We start from the raw sequence: 25,880 nt of genomic DNA on the forward strand, positions 1-25,880 counted from the left end.
TGCAGACTTGCTAGTGTATACAGACGGACTAGTGTATACAGTAGACCGGCTAGTTTACACAGAGAGGCTAATGTGTACAAAAGACAGGCTAGTGTATACAGATAGGCTAGATTATGCAGAAGAAGGTCCTGGTTTATGCAAGAGATGGAGGCTAGGGTATGCAGAGAGAGAGGCTTGGTTACATAGACTTGCTAGCTACAAAAGACATCCAAGGGTATACAGAGAGACTCGTGTATGCAGAAGACCGGCTAGTTTATACAGAGAGGCTAAAGTGTACAAAACACAGGCTAGATTATACAGAAGAATGTCCTGGGTATGCAGAGATGGAGGCTAGGGTATACAGAGAGAGAGACTGTGTTACACAGAGAGGCAGGAGTATGCAGACTTGCTAGTGTATACAGATGGACTAGTGTATACAGTAGACCGGCTAGTTTAACCAGAGAGGCTAATGTGTACAAAAGACAGGCTAGTTTATACAGATAGGCTAGATTATACAAAAGAACGTCCTGGGTATGCAGAGATGGAGGCTAGGGTATACAGAGAGAGAGTGAGGCTGGGTTACACAGAGAGGCAGGAGTATGCAGACTTGCTAGGGTATACAGAGAGAGAGGCTAGAGTATGCATACTTGCTATTGTATACAGGCGGACTAGTGTATACAGAAGACCGGTTAGTTTAAACAGAGAGGCAAATGTGTACAAAAGACAGGCTAGTGTATACAAATAGGCTAGATTATAGAGAAGAACGTCCTGGGTATGCAGAGATGGATGGCTAGTGTATACAGATAGGCTAGATTATACAGATAGGCTAGATTATACAGAAGAACGTCCTGGGTATGCAGAGATGGAGGCTAAGGTATACAGAGAGAGAGGCTAGAGTACGCATACTTGCTAGTGTATACAGATGGACTAGTGTATACAGAGGACCGGCTAGTTTATACAGAGAGGCTAATGTGTACAAAAGACAGGCTAGTGTATACAAATAGGCTAGATTATAGAGAAGAACGTCCTGGGTATGCAGAGAGAGAAGTTGGGTTACAAAGAGAGGCTAGTGTATGCAGACTTGCTAGTGTATACCGGTGGACTAGTGTATACAGAGAGGCTTGGGTATACAGAGAGCTAATGTATAAAGAGATGCTAGTGTATACCGACGGACTAGTGTATACAGAGGACCGGCTAGTTTATACAGAGAGGTTAATGTGTACAAAAGACAGGATAGTTTATACAGATAGGCTAGATTATACAGAAGAACGTCCTGGGTATGCAGAGATGGAGGCTAGGGTATACAGAGAGAGAGAGCGAGGCTGGGTTACACAGAGAGGCAGGAGTATGCAGACTTGCTAGTGTATACAGATGGACTAGTGTATACAGTAGACCGGCTAGTTTACACAGAGAGGCTAATGTGTACAAAAGACAGGCTAGTGTATACAGATAGGCTAGATTATACAGAAGAAGGTCCTGGTTTATGTAAGAGATGGAGGCTAGGGTATGCAGAGAGAGAGGCTTGGTTCCACAGACTTCCTAGTGTATACAGACGGACTAGTGTATACAGAGGACCGGCTAGTTTATACAGAGAGGCTAATGTGTACAAAAGACAGGCTAGTGTATACAGATAGGCTAGATTATACAGAAGAACGTCCTGGGTATGTAGAGATGGATGCAACTACCTTTGAAACATATAAAGTGCTTTTTTCATATTTTGGTGCTGTTAAAAAGTGGTGTGTTGTCAGTGGTGATATCAATGTGACAGTTAATGTGGAGAACTACAACTATTCAAAATAGAGCAAAAGAGTGCTAAAGTTTATTTTGTTAAGTCATTGACTGATAGACGTTAAGTAATTGGCCATTATTGGTTTGGCAGTACATGGTTTATTTTGATGTAAGATAGTTTTATTCTCTACTTATAGCCGAGTTTTAGACGACTTTATTATTAGCATTATTCGCATTATTCATATATATTATGCAGAGTGTAAGTATTGCAGTGAGACGATATTGCTTTTAAAAGATTTGTATTATTATACATAGCATTGTTAGCAGACCAATAGGACAATTTACATGGCTTAATATTGCAGAGCGTAATTTATCAGGAAAGAGATCCAAAGCGTTAGTTGCAGTAGCTTCATAAAACTGAGATATCGTTGCATTACTCTAAATTTAAAAGTTGTTCCGGTAGCACTGAAAAGACGATATTAGATGAGTGATCTACACATTTCGTTTACTATTTCACTATACCGGCTAAATGTTAATATGTTAATATGTGCTGCGTGTAAGGTAGAAATTAGATGGTTTAGTGTGAGCTGGTTTACCAGGATTTAGAGATAGTAATCTGTTTATACTAGTAATAAATATAGCAAAATAACTATAACGGGTTTAAGTGGAAATACACGAAATAACAGCAACAACGTGTGTAGGTTTTTATCAATCAAGTTAATTACGTGTCAACAGCTAAATATTCTGCAATAGCAGAGATTAAGTATTGCAGTCGAAATGCGATCGGAAGCGTTAGTTGCAGTAGCTCCAAAATGACTGAGAAATCATTTCATTACTCTAAATTTAAAAGTTATCCCGGTAGCACTGAGTGGACTGATATTAGATGAGTGATCGTTCTAGTACAAATTCAGTTTCCTATAGCAGAGAGATACCAGTTGCTGTGAGACGAGTAATTAAACTGTTCACACTCTTAACATGTGCAGCGTGTAAAGAAGCAATAAGATGGTTTTGTATTATCCTAAAATTAGCAGTATACGTAATAAAGGTGAGTAGGTAACCTGGATTTAGACATAGCAAACTCTATAATCTAATTTAGCAAAATTAGAAAGGATAATATTGAGACAGTATATACAGGTAGAGTTTAAGTGGAAATACACAAAATATCTAGCTTACCTTTACATTGTTCAATAGAGCGTTGCAAAGTAATACCAAGGCAAAATGTCGGAATAGCAATTAGATGAGATGATTGCTGTAATCATGAAATATCAGCAACGACTAGGTTTCTATCGGATGAGAAAGTATAATAACTGGCAAAGTATGACATGGCAAAGAGACAAATTGCATTAGAGATGTGAGATGGACATGAAATGTCAATCCCCATTGGTTACTTACATGTAAACGCGGCTACATACAGCAAAGTGTGAGCTAAGCAGCTAAAGGGTATTTAAGAGTAAATTGACGTAGCTTGAAAATTCCAACGTGTAAATCGTTCCATTAATTATGCTACGCACGAAGACGGCTTACACTGACTGTTTTCCGTGGAAACTGGTCATCGGCATAATGTATCAGTAACCATGAACATTAATAGTGATAGACAGCTTACATTAGGATGTATGCATGATGTGAATGTAAAATGAATGTAAAATAGTTGCATTATGTGTTATTAATGTAATCAAACTGTATTGCTTTGCTTTGCTACTGCAACCACTTCTCAATCAAGTAAACCGTCCCACTGCTTTTCTCACATTTTGCCGCTGTTAAAAAATGTGTTGCAAGTGTTATGTGTTACAAATGGTTATCAGTGTGACAGTTAATGTGGAGAAGAAGTAATACACAAAATAGAGTCAGAAAGAGAATCCTATTGCATAGAGGTAGCGAGAGATGGTTGCATTAATCTTAATGTGCAGTGTGTAAAAGGTTTTAAAAAGATGGTTTTGTGTGACTTTTGCTTTAACGTAAAATTAGCTGTAGACATTATAACTTGTTACAATGATTTAGAGATAGTAATCTCTATAAAATAATAATAATAAGTATAGCAAAACAAATTAGGAAAATTTTGAGGCAGTATGTATAGGTCGAGATATAGTGAATACACAAAAGGGATCAAGGGATAGTAGCAAAGTCAAGGGATAAATGCAAAGGTACTCTATTTAACAGTAAATTGACTTAGCTTGCAAATTTCAACGTGTAAATCGTTCCATTAATTTTGCTGCGCACGAAGACGGCTTACACTGACTGTTTTCCGTTTCCACTGGAAAGAGAATCCTATTGCATAGAGGTAGCGAGAGATGGTTGCATTAATCTTAATGTGCAGTGTGTAAAAGGTTTTAAAAAGATGGTTTTGTGTGAATTTTGCTTTAACGTAAAATTAGCTGTAGACATTATAACTATGGTTAGGTTTACAAAGATTTAGAGTTAGTAATCTCTATAATATAATAATAATAAGTATAGCAAAACAAATTAGGAAAATATTGAGGCAGCATATATTGGTCGAGATAAAGTGAATACACAAAAGGGATCAAGGGATAGTTGCAAAGTCAAGGGATAATTGCAAAGGTACTCTATTTAATAGTAAATTGACGTAGCTTGCAAATTCTAACGTGTAAATCGTTCCATTAATTTTGTTACGCACGAAGACGGCTTACACTGACTGTTTTCTGGAAAGAGAATCCTATTGCATAGAGGTAGCGAGAGATGGTTGCATATGGCAGAAAGACGGCTTACACTGCTTTTCTCACATTTTGCTGCGGTAAAAAGAAATGTTTTGTCACTGTGTTCTAACTGTGACAGATAAGGTGGAGAAAAAGAAGTAATACAGTACATGACAGCTGATACTGGTTGAGTAATAAAACTGTTTTATTAAGATGTAAGACTAGTTTTATTCTCTACATATAGGCTTTTCAGAGAGTTGTATAATATAGGCGACCAATAGGACATTTAAATGGCTTAATATTGTAGGGAGGAAGTATCGCAGTTCAAAGGTAAGAGATTGAAAGCTTAGCTTGAAAATGGCCGAGAAATAGTTGCGTTAGTCTAAATTTAAAGGATATGCCGGTACCAATGAGAAAGCTTATATTAGACTAGTTGATCTTTGCATTACGCAATCCTATTATTATTATTATTATTATTATTAAGATCATAGTGCAGAGAGATACTCAGTTAATGTCAGAGATACTCGGTCAATGTCAGAAAAGCAATAAAACTGTTTACATCGTTAGAGAGCGATAGTTACATTACTCTTAGTATGTGCAGCATGTCTGGTAGCAAATGGATGGTTTTGTGAACATTTTGCATTAAGGTACAATTAGCGGTAGAACTCATGGAAGTGAATAGATTTAAGCGGATTTTGAGATAGTACTCTCCATTTCTAATAAGAAATAAAGAAAAATAAGTCAGGATGGTGTGTCAGGACTGTCACATACTCACAGTTCCGGTACAAATATGCAAAATAGAGCAAAAGAGTACATGGTTTATTTTGATGTATGATAGTTTTATTGCATGCTTGATGTGGATGATTAAAATCGTGTAGTGATCTATATTTAGCATAAGAATGAAAAGGCATAACCTGGCAATGAGACAAACTCCATTAGAGATGTGAGCTAGATAAAATGATGAGATGTCTCTGTATAGCCCAGATTGTCTTCTGTTATCACTTAGCCTACCCTCTAAATTCACTAGCCTCTCTATATACACCAGCATGTTTACACTAGCCGGTCTTCTGCATACAATAGCCTGTCTTCGATATACACTAGCCTATGTTCTGAATACACTAGCCCGTCTTCTGTCTTCTGTATGCCCTAGCCTGTCTTCTGTATACATTAGTCTCTCTGTATAAACTAGCATCTCTGTATACCCCAAACTGTCTTCTGTAAAAACTTGTCTCTCTTTATAGCCTGTCTAGCCTTTCTTCTGTACACACTAGCTTCTCTGTATACACTAACCAGGCTTCTATATACAATAGCTTCACTCTATGCACTAGCCTCTCTGTATAATCTAGCCTCTCTATATACCCTCTCTCTATATATAGTGTTCTGCATCTCCGTAGTGGTAGCCTCTCCGTAGAAGCCAGCCTTTATTCTGTATTCACTAGCCTTTCTTCTGTATGCTGTAGTCTTTTATATATACTAGCTTCTTTGTACACCCTTGCATCTCTGTAATACACTAAACCCTCTGTATACCACAGCCTGTCTTCTGTATACATTAGACTGTAAACACTAGCTAGAATACACCAGCCTGTCTTCTGTACCCACTAGAATCTCTGTATACACTACCCAGTCTTCTGTATACACTGTCAGCTTGCATGTATACCCAAGCCTGTCTTCTGTATACACTAGTCTCTCTATATCCACTGTCCTATCTGTATACACTCGACTCTCTCTATACACTAACCTCTCTATATACACTAACATCTTTGTATATACTAGCCTCTCTTTAAATTAGCCTCTCTGTGTACCCCAGCCTCATTGTTTACTCTAGCATCTCTGTATACTCAAGCCTATCTGCTTACACGAGTCTGTATTCTGTATTCACTAGCCTGTATTCACTAGCCTTATATATACTAGCTTCTCGCTTCTCTGTACACCCTTGCATCTCTGTACACTAGACTCTCTGAATACACTAAACCCTCAGTATACCACAGCCTGTCTTCTTTATACATTAGACTGTAAAAACTAGCTAGAATACACCAGCCTGTCTTCTTTACCCAATAGACTCTCTGTATGCACTACTCAGTCTTCTGTATACACTGTCAGCTTTGATGTATACCCAAGCCTGTCTTCTGTATACACTAGTTTCTCTATATGCACTGTCCTTTCTGTATACTCTCGACCCTCTCTATACATTAACCTCTCTATATACACTAACATCTTTGTATATACTAGCCTCTCTTTAAATTAGCCTCTCTGTGTACCCCAGCCTCACTGTTTACTCTAGCATCTCTGTATACTCAAGCCTATCTACATACACGAGTCTTCTGTATTGTGTATTAACTAGCCTTTCTTCTGTATGCTGTAGTCTTCTATATATACCAGCTTCTCTGTACACTCTTGCATCTCTGTAAACACTGTGTAAACTAGCCAGTCTTATGTATACACTCGCCGACTGTATACACTAGACTCTCTGAATACACTAAACTCTCTGTATACCACAGCCTGTCTTCTGTATACACTAGACTGTAAAAACTAGCTAGAATACACCAGCCTGTCTTCTGTACCCACTAGACTCTCTGTATACACTACCCAGTCTTCTGTATAGAATGTCAGCTTTCATGTATACCCTTTCTGTATACACTAGCTTCTCTATATGCACTGTCCTTTCTGTATACACTCGACTCTCTCTATACACTAACCTCTCTATATACACTAACATCTTTGTATTTGTCTTTAAACTAGCCTCTCTGTGTACCCCAGCCTCACTGTTTACTCTAGCATCTCTGTATACTCAAGCCTATCTACATACACGAAACCTGTATTCTGTATTCACTAGCCTTTCTTCTGTATGCTGTAGTCTTCTATATATACCAGCTTCTCTGTACACCCTAGCACTGTAACAGTACTAGGTTCCTGTATTACAGAAACAGAACACCAGCAATAAGGTGTATACTGTGCAGGAGGCACACAACACCGACTCTAACTTCTGCACTGCAGATGCATGTATTGCAGAAATTGAACACCAGTAATAAAGGGTAGCTTCAGGTGTGTACTGTGCAGGAGGCACATAACACCCACTGTAACAGTGCTAGGTTCCGAAGCAGTAAAGAGCGTCCTCTTTCCCTGACCACCGCAACACACTATACAAGGCCGCCATGCTGGCGGCCTTATATAGTGTGGGGTGTGTACTAAACCCCCCTGAGCTATAATTGGCCACAGGAATCCTGCCTGTGGTGAATTGTGGCTCTCCTCACACAGGATGTCACATCTGTTCTTATTATATAGAACCTATTATGCTCCTCGTAAACTTTTTCAGTTTGGCCGAACGGCCGGACGCAAGTTGCCCCCGGTGCGGGAACATGGGGGGAGACATGATGCACATGTTTAGGAGATGCCCGAAGTTGATCCGCTACTGGACAGAGGTGACAGGAACCATTGATCGGGTGGTTGGAACCTCCACCAGGATGGAGGCGAAGTATTGTCTCCTGGGATTAGTTGAAGGAGTTGGAAACCCGGGAAGTAGCCAGATGGCAGTTCTGAGATGCCTATTTCAGGCAAGGAAACTGATTGCCCAACCCTGCTTAGCCTCCAATGTTGGCAATGACTTGTTTTTTTTCGCTTGTTTCCCAAGATGACCATGTTGGCGTTTGTCATGATGGTTGAGAGTGCCCGAAGAGATCGCCTATGGCCCCATCCCCTTGAAAGTGCCTGATCTTGTCTGATCTCGGAGGCTAAGCATTGTCGGGCCTGATTAGTAACTGGATGGGAGACCAACTGGGAATACCAGGTGCCGTAGCATTCTTTTTATGTTGTTGGCGTTGACATGTTTTTTTTTTTCCGCTTGTTTCCCAAGGTGATCATCTTGGCATTTGTCAAGAGGGCTGAGAGAGCCCAAAGAAATCTCCTACGGCCACATCCCCCTGAAAGTGCCCGATCTTATCTGATCTCAGAGGCTAAGCAGGGTCCGGCCTGGATAGTACCTAATTAAAGGTGCCGTAGGAATCTTTTTATATTGTTGGCTTTGACCTGTTTTTCTTTCGCTTGTTTCCCAAGGTGACCATTTTAGCATCAGTCAAGAGTTTTGAGTATGTCCCAAAGCGTTCGCCTGAGGTCACATCACCCTGAAAGCGCCCGATCTCAGAGGCTAAGCAGGGTCTGGGTCAGATGGGAGACCGCCAGGGTCTATGTTGTTGGCGTTGACCTTTTTTTTTTTCACTTGTTTCCCAAGATAACCATCTTGGTATTTGTCAAGAGGGTTGAGAGTGTCTAAATAGAACACCTATGGCCACATCACCCTGAAAGTGCACAATCTCATCTGATCTCGGAGGCCTAGCAGTGTACAGCCTGGTTAATACCTGTATGGGAGACCATCTGTGAATACCAGGTGCCGTAGGCTTCTTTTTATGTTGTTGGCTTTTACCTGTTTATTTTCGCTTATTTCCCAAGGTGACCATCTTGGTGTTTAACAAGAGGGTTGAGAGTGCCCAAAGAGATCACCTACGGCCCCATCACCCTGAAAGCGCCCAATCTCATCTGATCTCAGAGGCTAAACAGTGTCGGTCCTGGTTAGTACCTGGATAAGAGACCGCCTGGAAATACCAGGTGCCATAGACTTCTTTTTTTGTTGTTGGCTTTGAACTGTTTTTTTCGCTTGTTTCTCAAGGCGACCATCTTGGCGTTTGTCAAGAGGGTTGGGCGTGTCTTGAAGAGAACGCTTACGGCCACATCACACTGAAAGCACCCGATCTCGTCTGATTTCAGAGGCTTAGGAGCATCAGGACTGGTTAGTACCTGGGTGGGAGACTGCCTGGGAAGACCAGGTTACATAGAAGGATCTGGTCTGGTTAGTGTCTTGATTGGGAGATCGCCTGGGAATACCGGATGCCGTAGGATTCTTTTTATGTTGTTGGCTTTGACCTGTTTTTTTTCCCTTGTTTCCCAAGGTGACCATCTTGGCATTTGTCAAGAGGGTTGAGAGTGCACAAAGAAATTGCCTACGGGCACAACACCCTGAAAGCGCCCAATCTCGTTTGGTCTCAGAGGCTAAGCAGGGTTGGGCCTGGTTTGTACCTGGATGGGAGACCGCCTGGGTTTTCCAGATGCCGCAGGCTTCTTTTTATGTTGTTGGCGTTGACTTGTTTTTTTTGTTTGTTTCCCAAGGTGACCATCTTGGCGTTTGTCAAGAGGGTTGAGCGTGCATTTGATCTCAGAGGCTAAGCAGGGTTGGGACATGGTTAGTACCTGGATGGGAGACCGCCTGGGATTTCTCGATGCCATAGGCTTTAGTTTTAAGTTGTTGGCATTGACTTATTTTCTTTATTTTTATTATTCTTTTATTAAGTAGAACAACATAAATATAACAGTCAACCATACAGCATGACCCAGGGTCACAATTACATGCTAACAAAAAATAGGCAGCCAAATAACTCTGGGTTCTCAGAGGGGAGTCCTACAGTTTCATGCAGAAAATAGAGAAACCCCACCTCCGACATGTAGTACAGTATAACTAGTGCAGCTCCGTTCGGACAAATGTAATCATGGAGAACAACTGGGACCACAGTGAGCCAGCTTATCATGACCTACGTGAACCAGAGTAAAATATGAGCCGGTCATGTCCAGAACCCTGGGGTTCTTCTGGGTCCCGAAGGCTAGTAAGGAGACAAGGCATAGTCAAAAGGGAGGACGGGGGAAGAAGAGAGTGCAAAGACGGAGAGAGAGGAGGTGGGGGGATGGCGACGGGGAAAAAAAGAAAAATAAAGACAAAAAGGAGGGGGGAATGCCACCCAGGGCAGACATGGCCTACGTAGGTAAACGTTAGATGTTCAGTCGTTTTCTGGGACGGAGGCACTGCTCACCTCCCGAATGTAGTCTCGAGTACCAGTAAAATACCTCCAGGGCCTTCATGTAACACTAAATGCCTCTTCAGTGTTGTGAAGGGTGGCGGTCAATTCTTCCATCCGGAGAATATGATTGACTTTGGAATACCACAGCACCTTGGATGGGGGCTGAGGCTGCCTCCACAGTGCGGGAATGCAGGCCCGGGCGGCATTCAGGAGTTGCATCGTGAGGGTTTTTTTTGTATTTTCGAACAGGCTGTTCGGTCAAGTGTAGAAGGCACGCTACTGGGAACCCAAAAGTTCCTCAAGGTCGGGCATGCCCAGAAAAGGTGTCCCATGGTCCCCATATCTGAATTTCACCTCCAACAAACATCCGGGATCGATCTATCCATTTTATTCAGAAGGTATGGGACTCTATACCAGCGTGAGACTATCTTGTATCTTGATATTGGTTTGCGATGGAAGCTTTATGTACTAAGGTCAGGATCTTCCCTATCTGTTGTGGGGTAAATGTGATGCCTAAGTCCCTCTCCCATTTGTGGATAAATGGTGGGGGTCGACTCCTCCTCCTGACTACTCAATAGGTTGTACAGAAGGGAGAGGGTGTGTCGCACAGGTTCCCTTTTGTGACAGATGGATTTATAGGGTGTCAGGTCTCTAGGAGTGTAGGGGGCCCTTTGTATGGCCAGAAGAAAGTGACGAAGTTGATAAGCACTAAACAAGTCAAGCGGAGGGTCAGAAAGCTCGGCGACAGTTTGCGTGGTCGGGAGCCTTCCCGTGGGCCACACCTCTCCCAGACGCTGTTTCCCCACCACTGTCAACTGTCGCAGTTTCTTGTTGGTAAATCCCGATGGGAAGTCTGGATTACCTATAACCGGAGTCATTGGTGATGGCAGGGGAGCAATGTGTGTGCAGCGGAACAACCTCCGCACAACAGCCAACGTAGCTCCCACTACGGGGTGACCTCTGAGGTCTTTTGGTAGGGAGGACAGGAGCCACGGGGAGGTCAATAGGGGAATGGATCCATCCTCAATCTCCATCTCCACCCACTGCTTGTGTGGGCCATTACAATGCCAATCAACGACTCTCGCTAGCAGAGTCACTCTGTAGTATTGTCTGAGATCTGGGAGACCCAGACCCCCCTTGTCCTTTGGTCTGGCAAGCAATTGCAAACGGGCTCTGGGCGGTTTGCGTGCCAAAATAAAGTCCCGGAGCAGCACCTGCAGTTGTCTGAAAAAAATTGGGGGTAACCGGATCGGTAATGTCTGGAACATGTATAAGATCCGAGGGAGGGCCATCATTTTTAATGCATTACAGCGCCCGAACCAGGTCAGTGTTAAAGCATGCCAGTTTCCCAAATCAGATTTCAGTCTATCCAGGAGAGGGACAAAATCAAGCAGGTACAATTGCGCTAAATCGGCTGCGATGTCAACGCCCAGTTAACGTATAGATTTTTCAGCCCAGTAGAATGGAAAAGAGGAGCGGAGCCTCTTGGCCTCACCATCCGGGACCGATATATTCAATACAGCCGACTTGGCGCAATTGTTTTTATAGTTTGATAGGCTGCCGTGTCGCTGTAGAGACGCAAGTATTTTGGGAAGCAAAATGTGTGGATTGGAGATGGAAAAAATTAGATCATCAGCGTACGCCGCAATTTTGTGCTGTGCCGAGGGTTTGGATATGCCAGTAATATTCGGGTCATTCCGAACGTGACACATAAGTGGTTCCAGTGTCAGAATAAAAATTAGGGGAGACAGAGGGCACCCCTGCCTCGTCCCATTAGTGATGGGGAAAGAGTCCGAGCACCACTCGGTCACCCGTACCGCTGCCGATGGCGTGGAGTAAAGCGACATTACCCAGCTCATCATGTTGGGGCCAAGACCTATATGTTCCAGGGTGGCCTGCATAAAGTTCCAGGCCACCCTGTCAAAGGCCTCCTCCGCGTCCGTTGACAGCATAAGCAAGGGCCCTCCCTGTACATGCGCCGCATGGATTAAATTGAGGACTCGGGCCGTATTGTCTCTAGCTTCCGACTTATTTTTATTTTTTTGCTTGTTTCCTAAGGTGACCATCTTGGCATTTGTCAAGAGGGTTGAAAGTGCCTGAAGAGATTGCCTACGGGCACATCACCCTGAAAGCACCCGATCTCGTTTGATGTTGGAGGCGAATAGAGTCGGGCCTTGTTAGTACCTGGATGGGAGACCGCCTGGGAATACCAGGTGTCGTAGACTTCTTTTTATGTTGTTGGCGTTGACCTGTTTTTTTTTCGCTTATTTCCCAAAGTGACCATCTTGGTGTTTGTCAAGAGGGTTGAGAGTGCCTGAAGAGATTGCCTATGGCCACATCACTCTGAAAGCACCCAATCTCATCTGATCTTGGAGGCTAAGAAGAGTCGGGCCTGGTTAGTACCTGGATGGGAGACCACCTGGGATTACCAGTTATTGTAGACTTCTTTTTATGTTGTTGGCGTTGATTCGTTTTCTTTTTTTTGCTTGTTTCCCAAGGTGACCATCTTGGCATTTGTCAAGAGGGTTGAGAGTGCCCAAAGAGATCGCTTACAGCAGCATCACCCTGAAAGAGCCCTATCTCTTCTCTTTTCTGAGGCTAAGAAGGGTTGGGCCTAGTTAGTACCTGGATGGGAGATGGCGTTGGAATACCAGGTGCCGTATTCTTCTTTTTATGTTGTTGACATTGACCTGTTTTTTTTTTTCACTTGTTTCCCAAGGTGACCATCTTGGCATTTGTCAAGAGGGTTAAGAGTGCCCGAATAGATCACCTACGGCCCCATCACCCTGAAAGCGCCCAATCTCGTCTGATCTCGGATGCTAAACAGTGTCGGGCCTGGTTAGTACCTGGATGGGAGACCGCCTGGGAATACTAGGTGCCATAGGCTTCTGTTTTTTTTGTTTTTTTATTTAGTAGTATGCGACATACAATGCAAAGGCAACTTCACAGAATGTGTGATACAAATAGTTATAAACAAACGATCATATTGCATGGATATCAGAGCCAATGGTAAGAAGTCTGAGGAGAATAGTACGTGTACAGCTTTGCGGTCATATTAAGATGAGATTAAAGCTCCATCTCGTTGGGATCCTCTACCACTTAAAATATTATTGATACTAGCCCTGCTACCCTCGAAGAGTTTAGATATCCATAGATAGGGGAAGAGTATTGTGTAGTAGTCAAATGGGGTCGGAACATACCATTTTCTTTTCCCTTTTTTGAGTTAAGGGAAATAGTAGAACTGAAAGGAGGGAGAAGGGGAAAGAGAAGATTGGGGAAGGAAATGGCAGAAAAGGAAAAGAAGGGGTAAGGGGGTGTCGTGGGTAGAGTGGATAGGGTGGGGTCCCCTCCCAGGGAGCAAGAGACGCCCTCGGCTCACCAGCTCATCAGCTGTCCAACGTTTGGAACAGCGATCTCCAACGATCACCATGAGCTTACTATGTCTTGCGGAGGTATTCTTCCGAAAAGCGAAACTGGGTCCAGTAGAACCATCTGTTCCCATGCTCCTCCGTTTTATCCCTCATTGTGGCAGTCAGGTCTTCCATTCGTTCAATATCATTTACCCTTGCGAACCACTGGGTCACCATTGGAGCAGATTGCTCTTTCCACTGATTTGGGATGCAGGCCCTAGCTGCACTGAGGAGATGTTTAAGTAAGGACTTATGATAACGCTTTCTCGACATAGGAGTTAGATTGAGAAGAACTGCTGCGGGATCATTGGCTAAGGAAATGTCTGTGAACTTGTGGATGAGTCTCAGGACAGGCTGCCAGAATGTTTGTAATTTAGGGCATTCCCAGAAAATGTGGAGAATGGTGCCAGTCTGTTGCCGACAGCGACAGCAGCGGTCAGATTGACCGGGGAATATTTTGGCCAACACCACCGGTGTACGATACCAGCGTGTGATCAGCTTATATGAGATCTCCTGATATTTACTGCAGAGTGACGACTTATGGGTGAAAAAGAGTATTCTGTCCTTCTGTGGTTTGGAGAATGTAGTTTGTAAGTCCCTTTTCCATTTAGCTAGGAAGGGTGGATCCGTGGAGGATTGTGCGTCTGTCAGGATTTGGTAGGACCTAGAGAGGGAACCACGAATTGGGCCATCATCCAGGCAAAGTTCCTCGAAGGGGTGGAATTGTTTAGAGAAGAACGAATGGTTAGGTAGTGATCCGAGGAAATGGATTAGCTGTCTAACTCTCCAGCTATCCAATGCAACAGGTACTTGCTCTAGCAGTATGGTCCCCATGGGAATCAAGCCCGTGGGTCCAAGAAATAGGGCTGCTCTCAGAAGCCCTTTCGGGGCTTGCCTGGTAAAGGCCTGGTCAGACAGGCCCGGAGGGAATCTAGGATGTCCAATAATTGGGGTCATAGGAGAAGGGAAGTTAGTCAGGTGGGAAAGATGAAAAAAACTATCCATCTCGGCGAGCGAGGGGCCAATTAACGGGTGAGTAGTCACACAGGGCTCCAATGGCCTCCCCGCCCAAGGCAGACCAGCCAGTGGAACCCGCGCATTCTCCTGCTCTAGCTTGACCCATAGCTTCAGTTCCCCATGCCGGTGTCTTATCACATATGGTCCCCCATCGGATAGTGTCCGCTGTGTACTGCGCATGCGCAGTACACAGCAACACAGATTCCGAAAATTGCCGAGCATGAACGGCGCCTGCGCACTGAGTCCAGGTTCTATCCCCACTATCCAAGTGGACATAGAGTAAGAATATAAAAGAGCCGAGCGCAGCGAGGCCGAGCCCGAAGCGTGGCGAGCGAAGCTCGCCTGCGAGGGACCCTCTAATATTCACAACCCTATGTCCGCTTGGATGGTGGGGCTACCACCTCCACTCACCGCGCAGGCGCCGTTCAGCTTCGGAGATTTTCCGAAGCTTCGTCTGCTCCGTACTGCTCATGCGCAGTACGGCGCGGACACTATATCATGGCCGGACAGTATATGGCAGAACACCGGCACCAGTCAACCACCTGTTTCATGTGCGTCGCTGTGTAATATAGAGCAGGGTCCGGGAAGCCAATACCTCCCCGCAATTTCGGTCGCAATAGCATTGCCCTACCAATACGCATATGTTTTCCGCGCCAGAGGAACTTGATAAAGATTGAGCGAACCGCATGAAAGAAAGTCTGGGGTATTTTGATAGGTAAGGCTTGTAGTAGATACAGAAGTCGTGGCATCGCGTTCATCTTCAACACATTACAGCGTCCGAACCATGACAGAGCTAGTGGGTCCCATCTTTTAAGGTCCGCTGTAAGCCCATAGGCTTCTTTTTATGTTGTTGGCTTTGACCTGTTTTTTTTGCTTGTTTCTCAAGGCGACCATCTTGGCGTTTGTCAAGAGGGTTGGGCGTGTCTTGAAGAGAACGCTTACGGCCACATCAACCTGAAAGCACCCAATGTCGTCTGATTTCAGAGGCTAAGCAGCGTCAGGCCTGGTTAGTACCTGGATGGGAGACTCCCTGGGAAGACCAGGTGCCATAGAAGGATCTGGTCTGGTTAGTGTCTTTTTTTTTTTTTTATTCTTTATTTACGGATTGCAGGTAATACAGAGACAAACTGTAAAAGACATAGATCCCTCAGTTTTCCAGGTTAACAAAAATACATAGTTAATACTTCGTGGGGGACCGGGGGAAACCTAACAACTTATGTCAGCAGCAGCCCCAGCCGTGGCTAGGCCACCACATTATCCCACTCTAATGATCTGGCACCCTAGTGTCTACTTATAAACCAGGGCAGTCCGCGGGGCGATCCCCCTCAAGGCCCAGACTGAGGGGCCTCTAACATCGGTCACCTTCATTCTATTGGTCAAAGAGCTCAGCCGGGACCACCCCGAGGGCCGCCAACCCCTGGCTGGGAAATCGAGGGAACAAAACGAAAAGATCCTTGCAATCACCATGTATTTTAATTATACTTGGGAGTTAGGGGGTAGGGAAAGAGGGGGGAGCAAATGGGCAGGAGAAGGGGATGGGGTAGAAAGAATGAAAGTTATAGGGGGCTAACAGTGCTACGAGGCAGACGGGGGAGAGAGTGAACCAGGGTGGTATACGAGAAGGGAGAGAAAGAAAGAGGACTCCGATGGGTTCCCACGGCCGGACCCTTCCCTCTATACACGTGCCAGAGCCTACAGATAGGATCTGTATGCGTCGGAAAACCTGAACAGGCTCCAAGACAACCAACAAGCAGTGTGCTCTTCCTCCCTGTCGCCTAACGCTGATGTGAGCTGTTCCATACGGTAGATGTCGCAAACTCTTGCAAACCAGTGAGACACCAGTGGAGAGGCCTGCTGTTTCCACATGCTAGGTATACATGCCCTGGCCCCACTCAGAAGATGTTTTAAGAGAGATTTATGGTACTTCTTGCTCGAGAGTGGGGTCAGATTGAGGAAGATCGCAGCTGGGTTGTTCTGGAGATCAATAGCCGTGAGGTCATAAATGATATTGAGAACCTGTCTCCAGAAATGGGCCAGTTGAGGGCATTCCCAGAAGATATGTAGTAACGTGCCGGCTTGTTCACCGCATCTCCAGCACAAAGGGCTGTGACCGGGAAACATAGCCGCCAGGACAGTGGGGGTCCTGTACCATCGGGTCAAAATTTTATAAGCTATTTCCTGGTATTTACTACATAGGGATGACTTGTGCGCAAAAAGAAGCGCGCGGTTCTTCTGGTCTGGCGAGAGCCGGACATGCAGGTCTCGCTCCCATTTTTCCACGAACACCAGGTTACCCTGGGAGAGTTGGTCCAGTAGGATGCGATATGACAGGGAAAGAGACCTTCGGGTCGGTCCCTCTCCTGAGAATACCTCCTCAAACGATGTTAGGGGTCTGCGGAATTCGCCACTGTTTGGCAAAGATTTCAAGAAGTGGGAGAGTTGGGAAAGCTTCCACTGTCCCAGGGCCGTGGTTGCTAACGCCTCGTACATAGTGGAGACCGCTGTCCACGTCCTAGGGCCAAGAAAAGAAGAGGCCCGCACAAGGTCCCAGTCAGGGTCGAGGCGGAAAGACTTTTCCGTCATGCCGGGTTCAAAGCGTGGGTGTCCAATAATAGGAGTCATGGGCGAAGGGAAACTGGGCACGCCCGTCAGGGTAAAATATCTGTCTAGCTCTTGTAACGTTGGCTCAATGTGTGGGTGTGCCCGCGTCGCTCCCGACCAGCCCGGTCCACTCCAGGGCAAACCCTCAAGTGGAAATGGTACGGATTCATGCTCCAGACGAACCCACAGCTTATCCTTCAGGTGTCTGCACCAGTCAACTACTCTGTTCATGTGCACCGCCGTATAGTACCATGCCGGATCTGGGAGGCCAATCCCTCCCTTGTCTTTTGGTCTGAGCAGTAATGTTCGGCTGAGTCTTGGAGGCCTGCCCTGCCATACGTATCGAATAAAGATGGAGCGCATGGCTTTAAAAAATGATTGGGGGATTTTTATCGGTAAGGCTTGTAATAGGTACAAGAGTCTGGGCATTACATTCATTTTGAGCACATTGCATCTCCCAAACCAAGAGGTCGCCAACTTTGACCACCTCTCTAGATCTACGGCAAAATTTTTTAGAAGCGGCTGGAAATTCAATTGGAAAATCAGATGTGGGTCCGGGTGAACCTTGGTACCCAGATATTGTATAGCCCCAGTTGCCCAACGAAAGGGAAAATTAGTGCTTAGACTCGTCTGGGCGTTGGTAGACAGGGAGACGTTGAGTGCTTCCGATTTCTTTAAGTTAATTTTAAAATTTGACAGGGTGCCATATCGTCTTATTTCCGCTAAGAGATTCGGCAATGTAATGTGAGGCTCTGAGACATAGAACAAGAGGTCATCTGCAAAGGCTGCGACCTTATGGTGGTGTGAGAGGGTGTCCAGTCCCTTGATGTCTATGTTCTGCCTGATGTGGTGCAGCAAGGGTTCAAGCGATAGGACAAACAAAAGGGGGGACAACGGGCATCCCTGCCTCGTTCCATTGCCAATAGTGAAACGCGACGAGGCAAACCCATTGACCCTAACCATCGCCGTCGGTGACGAGTAAAGAGCTGTAACCCATGAAAGCATGGGGGGGGGTACCCCCAGGCTTCGCAGGGTGGCTAGCAAAAAAGGCCAGCTCACCCTGTCAAACGCTTTTTCTGCGTCCACAGAGAGCAACATAATCGGTAGTTTAAGGCGTCTGGGGCGTTCTATAACATTGATTGTCCTGGTAGTGTTGTCTCGGGCTTCCCTGTTACGAATAAACCCCACCTGATCCAGAGGTATCAGGCGTTGGAGAATGGGCGCCAACCGCTCCGCCAGTATCTTAGTGAAGAGCTTAAGGTCGCGTATTAAGGAGATGGGCCTGTAGTTCGCACAGAGAAGCGGATCCTTCTCCGGCTTGGGTATGACCGAGATGCTTGCCTGCAACAGCTCCGGTGGAAAGGTCTGGCCCTCCAATAGGGCGTTAAAAGCTGACACAAACGGCGTGGACAACAGGGAGAGGAAGGCCTTATAATAAGGGACCGTAAACCCATCTGGGCCTGGTGCCTTGCCCTTGGGTGAGTCTCTTAACGCTGCCGACAATTCCTCCGGGGAGATAGGTTGCGAGAGAAGCTCTATCTCTTCCTGTGTCAGCGACGGGAGGTTTGCCGAAGCTAGGTACTCGTCAATGGCCGCTGTGCCGGCCTGGAGGGCGTCTCCTGAGTCCCGGGGGTGCAAGTTATAAAGGGCTTCATAGAAAGATCGGAAACACTCCGCTATCTCCCGTGAATCATGAAGTTTGGCACCCGAAGGGGAGGTCATGGTTGGAATGAAGGACGCTTTGCGTTGGGCACGCAGGGAGTTCGCTAGGGACCTACTACACTTGTCTCCATATTCATAATACGTCCTGTGGACCCACATGAGTCTGGTTCTAGCCTGAAAGAGAGAGAAATCTCTGATTTGTTCTCTAAGATCTCTCACCTCCACCTTCAGCGCAGCAGTCGGCTGGGATTTGTGTCGTTGTTCACACGCATGCAACTTGGCAATAAGTTTGGCGAGAGCCTCAATTTTGGCCACTTTGAGTCTATGACCATGTTAAATAAGAATGCCCCTAATGTAGCATTTATGAGCCGCCCATAACATGAGGGGGTTGGAAACAGAATCACGGTTATGATCAAAGTAACTTTCTAATTCCCTAAGCAGGTCTGCGTGGGTCTCAGGGTCCTTCAGGAGAGACTCGTTCAGTCTCCACCAGGACTGACCACACGACTCCTGTTGTAGCTTCAGCATCAAAGAAATCGGGGCATGGTCAGACAGGGCTATGTGGCCTATCTGAGCGTCTGTGACCGCCGGGATAGCATTGTGGGCGACTAAAAACATATCTATACGTGAGTAAGAACCATGAGCGGTGGAAAAGAACGTATAGTCCCTATCCTGTGGGTGAAGCGTACGCCACACATCGATCAGTCGGTGGGAGTGTAGCAGGTCTCTTATGTGTGAACGCGTTCTCGCAGAAATCGCAGAGGTGCCCGATGATGAGTCTCTGCGGGGGTCCAAGGTGAGGTTAAAGTCCCCCCCAACGATCAAAGTACCCTCCGAGAATGCAGCCAGGGCATCCAAGCATGCTTCTAAGGCCGGCAGCTGGTCCACATTCGGCATGTATAGGTTGGCAAGAGTAAAAGTTTGCGAGTGGAGAGTTCCCTTAATGAAGAGTAATCTCCCTTCACTATCGGCTTGGACAGCTAACAGGCGTTTTTATCAAGAAGAACACACACTCCTCTCGATTTGGAAGTAGGGGACGTGCTGTGGTGGGCCAGGGGGAAGTGCTTACTATAAAGCCGTGGTATTTGGTCTGTCCTGAAATGGGTCTCCTGGAGGAAAACTATTTGGGGCTTCATCCGCCACAATTCTGTTAGGCAGCTGGACCTTTTTTCAGGTACATTCAGCCCTTTCACATTCCAGGAAACCAGCTTCAGGGCCATGTCGGCAGTGGTACCCGGCCGGCGGTCCCCACCAGAGTCAGTAGTAGATATAGAGTTCAAGCATAGAGGAAGAGGAGGAGAAAAAGGAAAAGCAGTAATGAAGCGGAGAAGGTCCGGAGTTAGTAGGGAGGAGGAGGGTAGGAGGGGTGGGGATAGATCGGGGAATTGCTAAAGCTCCTATCGGAGAGAACCTGCTGGTTAGGGCAGAGGGGCCTAGTGGGGGAAGAGGTAAGGCACTGCAGAGGGAGGAACTCGTCGGTGCAGTACCCCTCCAGCATCCCATGGTCCATGCAGTCGCAATCGGGCGTGCACGGAGCTTCTTTGGCATCTTAACTACGACATCAAACGCATTATAGAACATCACTGCAGCAGGTATCGGGCAGTTAACAATAGTAGAACAGTGCATAATTAAACCAACATATTAAACTTTTCAACACAGAGTATAGATAACTTTATACCACCCAGGCACCCGCCCCCCCCCCCCCAAAAAAAATGGAAAAAAGGGGGGGGGAGAGGGGGAGGGAGCGGGAACGCCGCCCAGGGGCACCCGGGGGGCACCACCAGGCAGTCCAAAAACACAAACAGCGCAGAGACTAGGGCACCTGTAGATAAACAGTAACGAGAATGGTGAACAGTACCGCCAATAACTCAGGGCTTCGTCCAGGAAGCGCAGTGTCCAACTCTGTTCTTCCAATGTCCTTCCTCTCCCCTAGCGGGGGCGCTGGGAACAATGGCCCGTGGCATGGTAAACAACACAAAGCTGGATACTCCAGCCATCTATGTTGGTAGAGAAAAAGAAAACAAAAAAAAAAAGGGTATAACACAGGAATAACGGAAAATTACTGTACTCTCTCAGGGTTCACGATCTTGAGGGGCCTGCGATCTCTGACGTTGGGATCGACGGTGGCGTCTCACTCTCTGTGGCCTGGTTGAGGGGTTGTTCGTCGGGGCCACTGCTCCCTGGGGGACAACAGGAGCCAACCAGTCGGGGACCTGAACCGAGGGCAGGCCCAAAGCCTCCAGAAAGGACGGGACCTCCGAAGGGTGTCGTAGCGCAAGGGGCCTCCCATTTTTGCGCACTATAAGGTGAAACGGATGGCCCCACTTGTATGGAATCCTCCGTTCAGTTAGGTGTTCCAGAAGGGGTCGCAGAGAGCGTCTCATCTGGAAGGTCTTGCGGGATACATCTGGCAGAAGGATGACTTGGGCCCCGTCAAAATCAATGCTGCCTTTGCGCCACGACGCTTGCAGGACATCCTCCCTAATTGAGTAATTGTGGAGACAGCATAAAACGTCACATGGCCGGTTCTCTGTGGGGCTCCTGGGGCCCAGGGTCCTGTGGACTCTATCAATAGCTATTACTGTGTCAGCAGCGCGGTCCAGACAGGCGTTAAATATAGCTGTAACTGTGGCTTTGAGGTCTGCCTGGCCAGTGGCTTCGGGCAAGTCTCTGATCCTGATGTTGCGTCTGCGGTTGCGATTCTCAAGGTCATCCACTAGGAGTTGCAACTGTGCCACTCTGTCAGCAAGGGTATCATGTGCGGCTTGCAGGCCAGAAACATCAGTGGTCAGGGAGGTCACATCCGATGCCAGGGTGGTCACCCGCTCGTTCGTAGCCGACACGTCACGTTTGACCCCTGCGATTTCATGTCGCAAGGTCGTTTCAATCATGGCTGCCATACAGCTAAAGTCTGCTTTAGTGGGAAGGTTTTGGAGTAAAGCTAGGATGGCCTTGTCCCCCAATAATGCCGGTGCTGGTGGCAGCGGTGGGTCCCCCTGTGTGTCTGAGGCGAGAGCAGCCTGGCCATTCGGTCCTGGGATGAGGCTTCCACTGCGGGAGGGTCTCTGGGACAGTTGGGAGTTGTGAGGGAACCAGGGTGGCAGGCCGCTATGGTCCGGGCTGTCAAGCGAGGCCATGGACAGTGAGCGGGGGAGACACGGGGACAAGTCACTAGGCGAGGAGAACGGGGGCATGTCGTGTCCCTACATAGCAGTCTGCTCACCTTCCCTCTGTGCCGCGTGTCCTGGAGCACCGGAGGCCGCGGGCGCCATCTTGGCTGGATCCGGCGTGGAGGCCGGAGGCTGCAGCGGGACCAAGTACCTGTCCATGGCAGCAGCGGCGGACCCCGCTCGGCTGGCTGTGTTCCGCCGATGCGCGGGGATGTCGGCAATGCCGAAATATGCGACCAGACTGTGGTAAAGGGGTGCGGAGGGGTCACGGACCAGGAGCTCCGGAAAAGAGCGTCCTCACTCCTTCATGCCTAGGCCACGCCCCCCCCTGGTTAGTGTCTTGATTGGGAGATCGCCTGGGAATACTGGATGCCGTAGGCTTCTTTTTATGTTGTTGGCTTTGACCTGTTTTTTTAGCTTGTTTCCCAAGGTGACCATCTTGGCCTTTGTCAAGAGGCTTCAGAGTGCCCAAAGAGAGTGCCTACGGCCAAATCACCTATATAGTATCTTATATATAATAACTAAAAATATTATTTATTATTATAGATATAGATATATAGTATAGTGATTTGGCCGTAGGCACTCTCTTTGGGCACTCTGAAGCCTCTTGACAAAGGTCAAGATGGTCACCTTGGGAAACAAGCTAAAAAAAACAGGTCAAAGCCAACAACATAAAAAGAAGCCTACGGCATCCAGTATTCCCAGGCGATCTCCCAATCAAGACACTAACCAGACCAGATCCTTCTATGGCACCTGGTCTTCCCAGGGAGTCTCCCATCCAGGTACTAACCAGGCCTGACGCTGCTTAGCCTCTGAAATCAGACGAGATCGGGTGCTTTCAGGTTGATGTGGCCGTAAGCGTTCTCTTCAAGACACGCCCAACCCTCTTGACAAACGCCAAGATGCTCACCTTGAGAAACAAGCAAAAAAAAACAGGTCAAAGCCAACAACATAAAAAGAAGCCTATGGGCTTACAGCGGACCTTAAAAGATGGGACCCACTAGCTCTGTCATGGTTCGGACGCTGTAATGTGTTGAAGATGAACGCGATGCCATGACTTCTGTATCTACTACAAGCCTTACCTATCAAAATACCCCAGACTTTCTTTCATGCGGTTCGCTCAATCTTTATCAAGTTCCTCTGGCGCGGAAAACATATGCGTATTGGTAGGGCAATGCTATTGCGACCGAAATTGCGGGGAGGTATTGGCTTCCCGGACCCTGCTCTATATTACACAGCGACGCACATGACACCGGTGGTTGACTGGTGCCGGTGTTCTGCCATATACTGTCCGGCCATGATATAGTGTCCGCGCCGTACTGCGAAGCTGAACGGCGCCTGCGCGGTGAGTGGAGGTGGTAGCCCCACCATCCAAGCGGACATAGCTTCGCTCGCCACGCTTCGGGCTCGGCCTCGCTGCGCTCGGCTCTTTTATATTCTTACTCTATGTCCACTTGGATAGTGGGGATAGAACCTGGACTCAGTGCGCAGGCGCCGTTCATGCTCGGCAATTTTTGGAATCTGTGTTGCTGTGTACTGCGCATGCGCAGTACACAGCGGACACTATCCGATGGGGGACCATATGTGATAAGACACCGGCATGGGGAACTGAAGCTATGGGTCAAGCTAGAGCAGGAGATGGCGCGGGTTCCACTGGCTCGTCTGCCTTGGGCGGGGAGGCCATTGGAGCCCTGTGTGACTACTCACCCGTTAATTGGCCCCTCGCTCGCCGAGATGGATAGTTTTTTTCACCTTTCCCACCTGACTAACTTCCCTTCTCCTATGACCCCAATTATTGGACATCCTAGATTCCCTCCGGGCCTGTCTGACCAGGCCTTTACCAGGCAAGCCCCGAAAGGGCTTCTGAGAGCAGCCCTATTTCTTGGACCCACGGGCTTAATCCCCTCGGGGACCATACTGCTAGAGCAAGTACCTGTTGCATTGGATAGCTGGAGAGCTAGACAGCTAATCCATTTCCTCGGATCACTACCTAACCATTCGTTCTTCTCTAGACAATTCCACCCCTTCGAGGAACTTTGCCTGGATGATGGCCCAATTCGTGGTTCCCTCTCTAGGTCCTACCAAATCCTGACAGACGCACAATCCTCCACGGATCCACCCTTCCTAGCTAAATGGAAAAGGGACTTACAAACTACATTCTCCAAACCACAGAAGGACAGAATACTCTTTTTCGCTCATAAGTCGTCACTCTGCAGTAAATATCAGGAGATCTCATATAAGCTGATCACACGCTGGTATCGTACACCGGTGGTGTTGGCCAAAATATTCCCCGGTCAATCTGACCGCTGCTGTCGCTGTGGACCAAATGTGGCACCATTCTCCACATTTTCTGGGAATGCCCTAAATTACAGACATTCTGGCAGCCTGTCCTGAGACTCATCCACAAGTTCACAGACATTTCCTTAGCCAATGATCCCGCAGCAGTTCTTCTCAATCTAACTCCTATGTCGAGAAAGCGTTATCATAAGTCCTTACTTAAACATCTCCTCAATGCAGCTTGGGCCTGCATCCCAAGTCAGTGGAAAGAGCAATCTGCTCCAATGGTGACCCAGTGGTTCGCAAGGGTAAATGATATTGAACGAATGGAAGACCTGACTGCCACAATGAGGGATAAAACGGAGGAACATGGGAACAGATGGTTCTACTGGACCCAGTTTCGCTTTTCGGAAGAATACCTCCGCGAGACATAGTAAGCTCATGGTGATCGTTGGAGATCGCTGTTCCAAACGTTGGACAGCTGATGAGCTGGTGAGCCGAGGGCGTCTCTTGCTCCCTGGGAGGGGACCCCACCCTATCCACTCTACCCACGACACCCCCTTACCCCTTCTTTTCCTTTTCTGCCATTTCCTTCCCCAATCTTCTCTTTCCCCTTCTCCCTCCTTTCAGTTCTACTATTTCCCTTCTTAACTCAAAAAAGGGAAAAGAAAATGGTATGTTCCGACCCCATTTGACTACTACACAATACTCTTCCCCTATCTATGGATATCTAAACTCTTCGAGGGTAGCAGGGCTAGTATCAATAATATTTTAAGTGGTAGAGGATCCCAACGAGATGGAGCTTTAATCTCATCTTGATATGACCGCAAAGCTGTACACGTGCTATTCTCCTCAGACTTCTTACCATTGGCTCTGATATCCATGCAATATGATCATTTGTTTGTAACTATTTGTATCACACATTCTGTGAAGTTGCCTTTGCATTGTATGTCGCATACTACTAAATAAAAAAAATAAAAAACAGAAGCCTATGGCACCTGGTATTCCCAGGCGGTCTCCCATCCAGGTACTAACCAGGCCCGACACTGTTTAGCATCCGAGATCAGACGAGATTCGGCGCTTTCAGGGTGATGGGGCCGTAGGTGATCTCTTCGGGCACTCTCAACCCTCTTGACAAATGCCAAGATGGTCACCTTGGGAAACAAGTGAAAAAAAAAACAGGTCAATGTCAACAACATAAAAAGAAGAATACGGCACCTGGTATTCCAACGCCATCTCCCATCCAGGTACTAACTAGGCCCAACCCTTCTTAGCCTCAGAGAAGAGAAGAGATAGGGCTCTTTCAGGATGATGCTGCTGTAAGCGATCTCTTTGGGCACTCTCATCCCTCTTGACAAATGCCAAGATGGTCACCTTGGGAAACAAGCAAAAAAAAAAACGAATCAACGCCAACAACATAAAAAGAAGCCTACAATAACTGGTAATCCCAGGTGGTCTCCCATCCAGGTACTAACCAGGCCCGACTCTTCTTAGCCTCCAAGATCAGACGAGATTGGGTGCTTTCAGAGTGATGTGGCCATAGGC

The 25,880-nt window shown here is 46.8% G+C and overlaps 4 pseudogenes; 2 read left to right on the top strand and 2 right to left on the bottom strand.

The window, feature by feature from the left end:
• Window positions 1-12,523: 12,523 nt before the first annotated feature.
• LOC143937708 (5S ribosomal RNA) lies at window positions 12,524-12,642 on the top strand (annotated as a pseudogene).
• Window positions 12,643-12,966: 324 nt separating this feature from the next.
• Window positions 12,967-13,085, top strand: LOC143937517 (5S ribosomal RNA; annotated as a pseudogene).
• A 12,236-nt stretch (window positions 13,086-25,321) lies between these two features.
• On the bottom strand, window positions 25,322-25,440 carry LOC143937763 (5S ribosomal RNA; annotated as a pseudogene).
• Window positions 25,441-25,761: 321 nt separating this feature from the next.
• On the bottom strand, window positions 25,762-25,880 carry LOC143937461 (5S ribosomal RNA; annotated as a pseudogene).

The sequence above is a fragment of the Lithobates pipiens genome, unplaced genomic scaffold (genome assembly GCF_037356315.1).
Source record: "Lithobates pipiens isolate NorthernLeopardFrog02 unplaced genomic scaffold, aLitPip1_a1.2 Scaffold_28, whole genome shotgun sequence".
NCBI classification, from domain to species: domain Eukaryota; kingdom Metazoa; phylum Chordata; class Amphibia; order Anura; family Ranidae; genus Lithobates; species Lithobates pipiens.